This window comes from Pinus tabuliformis, chromosome 8, assembly GCF_031772625.1.
Source record: "Pinus tabuliformis cultivar Carrire ecotype Pingquan chromosome 8, CPIR1, whole genome shotgun sequence".
NCBI lineage: Eukaryota > Viridiplantae > Streptophyta > Pinopsida > Pinales > Pinaceae > Pinus > Pinus tabuliformis.
This window is the reverse complement of record NC_142294.1, coordinates 753,463,394-753,468,982: the sequence shown is the minus strand read 5'-3', so window position 1 is coordinate 753,468,982 and position 5,589 is coordinate 753,463,394. Positions and strand designations below refer to the sequence as shown.

Below are 5,589 nucleotides of genomic sequence, written 5' to 3'. Positions count from 1 at the left end.
AAGTGCATACTGCTGACCATCTTCAGTAACCTTTCCAATTTGATCCAAGTGAACCCTCACCTGTTCTTCAAGACGCATAATCTTCTGTTTATACATCTCTGCTGAAGCACCAGCCTGTTGCAATTGCTTTGCCATATCCTTTTTCTCCATAAGAAGAGAATCTTGAACCTGCTTTGCCTTCACACTCTCTGATACAAGCTTGATATCGTAATCTTCTCTCTCTGTTATCTGCTGAAGTAATCGTTGATTTTGAGTTTACATATCTTCGTATGCTTGCCCAATAGTCTCAATTTCAGCTATATACACTTCTCCTTCTTCATTTTTAGCTTTCAGAGCCTCAGTGAACTCCAATATGTCCCTCTCTGCAGCATCAAGCTTTTGCCTTGTGTCAGCTATCTCAGCTTTAGCAACAGCAAGTCTCTGTTGGCAGACTGCCTCAGCTTCATTGGTTGCTTTGACCCGCAATTCCAAACTGTGCTCATCAAGGGCAGACTTTAGCTTATGCACTTGTGCCCAAGCTTTGCATTCTGCCTGCCTTGCTTCCATGACATCCCTGGAATCTGTGGTTTCCCATCCATACATCTCCAGAATTAACTTTAGCTCTTGTTTAGTCTCTCTTAGATCCGTAACCAAAGCCTGCAAGGATTTTATTTTAGCTGCATGGTCTGCACATTTATCTGACAGTTTGTTGTATTCATTTGACTTTCTGTTAAGTATAGTTGTGAGGGAATGGACCTCTGCCCGCAATGAATGAACTTCAAAGGCTGTCTCCTTAAATTTAGTTAAATGTGCTTGCATCATACCCATCTCTTTACGTAGAGTTGAAACCATCACTTTAAACTCACTAATAGTGTCTTTGTATGATATGAAGAACCAACAGATCCATTAGCATCATTGTAATAGCTGTCCACATATTTATTGAACAAAGATTGCTGCTCAAATGGCTGTATGATAGGCATTGGTCATGCATCCATCAATGAATCAATTATTGCACCCTCTCTAAGAAACTCACACTGACCAAACTTAATGACAAGCATACAGGCAGGAGCTTGAGAACATGCCACCTGTAAAATGCATCCACCCTAGAACTATTTTGCATGACAGCTACTATGGATTCGAACAAATCCCCAATTTCGTAGCATGCTACGAAATCACTAAAACATGTTGTGCTGCGAAACTGCTAAAGGATTCATGCGCTGCGAAAACACTTTGTCCTTAAGCTAATCTGAGCAATTTTTGGAAACAGAATTTTCAGTGAGAACACACCGGATGATCCTTTAAGTGATGTAATTGATAGAATTGGGAGACTCAATCTTGATTCAGTCCCAACTCAATCAACAGAGCAGCTGGACCATCTCAGAAAGGTCCCCCAAAGTGGCTGACAAAGACACTTGAAAGTGTTCATCCTGATGAAATTTGAAAAACAGGAACCAGAAATACAAACCGACAAGATGGAGGTGATGTAGATAACTCTAATTCACCTGTTGATATGGATGTTACTTATGATTGTGAATTGAACTTGTCTACAGATTTTGAACCAACTTCCTTCAAAGAAGCTTCTTCTCATGATGAATGGAAAGAAGCGATGCAGAAGGAGTATGATGCCCTCATAAAGAATGGCACTTGGAAGCTGGTTGATCCTCCATTTGGAACCAAACCAATTGGCTGCAAGTGGGTCTACAAGAACAAGTACAAAGTTGATGGCTCACTTGACAAGCACAAAGCTAGGCTTGTGGCAAAAGGTTTTGCACAGAAGGAAGGGGTCGATTATGAGGAAACTTTTTCCCCCACAGCGAAATGGGCCACCATCCGGACACTCTTTGCACTAGCAGCTCAGAACGGTTGGAAAGTCCATCAAATGGATGTAAAAACTGCATTCTTGAATGGAGATCTAAAAGAGAATGTTTTTATGTCCCAGCCTGAAGGATTTGCTGTGAAAGGACATGAACAAAAAGTATGCAAACTTGTGAAGTCCTTGTATGGCCTCAAACAAGCACCACGAGCCTGGTATGAAAAACTAACTGAGCATCTTCTGAAACTCAACTTCAAACATTTTGATCTTGATGATGCAACTTTATTTGTCAAGAAAGTTGGAAAAACAGTTGTATATCTTGTGGTATATGTAGATGATCTTTTAATGATAGGGAACAATGAAAGCTATATTGCATCCATAAAGAAAGAATTAGGAAAAAGTTTTGAAATGACTGATTTGGGCTATGTTCATTACTATCTTGGCATTGAAGTAACCCAACATCAAAAATCCATATTTCTTTCTCAAAAGAAATACATTGGAGATTTGTTAAACAGATTTGGCATGACAGAGTGCAATCCTCTTTCTAATCCAATGGAACAAAACTTGAAGCTCACATCTATTGAAGGAAAGGAATTTGAGGATGCAACAAAGTATAGACAGCTTGTAGGAAGTCTCATCTACCTCACTACTACCAGACCAGACATTTCATTTGCTGTTGGAATCCTCTCCAGGTTTATGCAAAAGCCTTGTGAGGGACATTGGTCTGCTGCAAAAAGAGTTCTAAGGTACTTGAAGGGAACTAAAGACCTTGGAATCAAGTATACACAGGTGGACGACTTCAACTTGATTGGATACTCTGATTCAGACTTCGATGGAGACAAAGAAACTGGGGTATCTACTTCAAGATATGCTATCAGTCTTGGATCAGGAGCTGTCTCCTGGAGATCACACAAACAATCAGTACCAGCAGATTCCACAACAGAAGCAGAATACGTGGCAGCAGCTGAAGCAACGAAAGAAATTGTGTGGCTCAGGAAAATTCTTGAAGATTTGCAGGTAGAACACATACAATCAACTCCACTCATGATTGATAACACCTCTGTAATAAAGTTGGCCAAGAACCCAAAGTTCCATGATCGTACTAAGCACATCAATACTAAATATCATCTGATCGACATCATGTTGAGGCCAAAACAAGCCATCTCCGTCATTGTTCCACAAACGAGCAAATTGCAGACATCTTCACCAAAGCGCTTGGAAGAGAAAATCTTGAAAGATTCAGAACACTGCTTGGACTCAGCAACATCCCTTCAGATTAAGGGGGGGAATCTTGACACCTAATCCTCAACGGATGGGTGAACTAGAACGTGAACAGTCATCAAGAATATGAACTGTTCCGTCTCCTTTTTGTATATAAACAATAGTACTCTAATGAAATAATATATCAGAATTTCTTATGCCTATTTTGGAGTTACCCTGGCCTGACATTAACAAGCTGCCATTAAAAGTGACAATTTCATCATTTTTCATGAATTGTATCCATGCAACTTTTTATTATTTTCCCTGGAAAAGAAACTCTTGCATTATTATATCAGAGAGCATGTTTCATGTGCCATAGAAAGTATGAATCACAAGATATTATGAGTACTACAGAAAAAGCTAGAGCTAATACTACTACAAATGTGTAGTAAAGAAAAAGTGGTGGACACCATAATGGACCTATACCTTTGAGCTCTGAACTTCTTTAATTGTTTCACTCTTTTGGCATAGGTCAACAAAATCTTTGTAAACAATTTCTTCTTTCTAAGTTGAACCTTTAAGGGCTTGATGGGATGGAATAACAAGAGCCACACAGTAAATTTAATGGTGAATTTCTAATGTATTTCTCAGATTAACATGACAACCTGCCATTATAATGTCTAGATTGGAACTAAACACAACTATCTACAAATATGCAATCACATACAAATCAACACGTGTATCCATAACTCCTGATCAAAATATGCTTATGTGTCTAATTTTAAAACTACTTTAGGTCATCCTACACTAACATCAAAGGAATTCCTTTTCAATGGAAAAAGATGAGCTACACTAGAACAAGGAAAACTGTGATTTAGTTATTAAAAAAAAAGTATGATTGAAAAAAAGTGCCTTAACCTTAAATCTAGTAGGGTTGGGGCTCTCTAAGAAATATTCTTCTAATGCTAAATTAATCTTAATGCCTTTTGAATCACTATTTTGAATAACATCACCTCCAAGCTTATATATGTAGTAATGAAAGTTGTATATTCAAAGAAATCCATTGGAAATTTTGGGTTGATCCCAACATTCGAAGTATTTTTGAAAACGTTAGTAGTTAGCTTTTTCATTTACTATGAATTAATACTATAATCATGTCTTAGCAACTCCAATCCTTGAGTTCCACTGCCCATTCCAAATGAAGAATATCTATAAACTACCATCATCATGTAAAAATAGAGAGATCATCGTGTAAAAATAGAGAAATATTGTTTTTCTTACAGAGAGACATGTAAGCTGCGGTGCCAACCCTTGGAGGAGATGAATTTCCACACAAACACAAAACTTGTGTAGATAGCTTCATAGTACCAAGTGAAATAATTATTGGAGAGTTTTACTTTGAACAAGATAGACAGATAAAAAGCAACTTCCACCAAGCAACTCCTTCCAATGATGTAGCCCAATAGGCCTTAACCGACCATCTTGATCACCCTCAAGACAATTTGATACTTCACTAATAGATGTGCCTTCCAGATTCAATTGTCTAATCAAAGTTTAATTATCTTAATAAGAGAGGAAAATTAATTTGTAGGCTATAGTGAAACACATAGATATACCTTTTGACTGCACATATCTACCTTGGACCTGGATAGTCTCTATCAAAATTTAAGCTTCAGTGTAACCTGCTACTCCTATTTATTTCCTATACAAAATCCAATGTTGTGATAGTACACTAAGAGCTAGCTAACCCTGTAAGATGGGAACTAATACTGCATCTATGATCAAATCTTCCAATAATGTAAAATAATGCATAGGGATAATGTTGTCTTGGGACAGGTCATAGATCTTCACAAACTTGTTGGTGACCACCATGAGTTGAACCTAAGAAATAGGAAGTTAGGTTATTTGTTGGATTTAGGCACCATGTAAAACAAGCTCAATTGCAAGACAATCTGTTATTTCCCCTTGAGAACTAGAAGTGATAATTTTTGCATTGTTCATACCCAACTATAGCCAAATAGTTCTCATTTAGGGTTGAAAATGAGATGAACTAGTTCAAAGCGAACAAAATTTATGGAAAGAGGATTAACGTTAGTCTTTTCTATTATCACAAGTGCAATAGTTGGTTGTCCAGTAAGCTTCTTCACATAAAACATTGTTACTTTGTCACATTATCTTGTTGCAAGACTGCCTCTGCTTTTTGTAGTAAGAAAATATTTGATAATAAATCCACTAAAAACATGTGATTTAAGTTTTGTTGCATTAGAATATTATGTTTTAATATTCAGGTCTAGAGATCGATTTTATATGCCTTCCTTAATTGCAAATGATCTAAATTCCAAGATAAAACCTTGTCATCACCCAAAACTATCCTCCCATATTTTGATAATACTGAATGACTAGCCGCATTAATACTAGGTAGAAGTTGTCTACATAACATCAAAACATGGCCTTCAATATCCATATCCATCAAAAGAGATAGCAACCCATCCTCTCCCTCTTTAAGGATAAATAATTTGAATGGTTTCTCATTCTCCATGTAACCATAATCCTCATGAATAAAGTCATTGTTAGATGGCTGGACATGATCCCTCTCA

General features: G+C 37.2%; 1 pseudogene; it reads right to left on the bottom strand.

The window, feature by feature from the left end:
* Window positions 1–255: 255 nt before the first annotated feature.
* LOC149237775 (E3 ubiquitin-protein ligase BRE1-like 1 pseudogene) lies at window positions 256–831 on the bottom strand (annotated as a pseudogene).
* Between the last annotated feature and the right edge of the window lie 4,758 nt (window positions 832–5,589).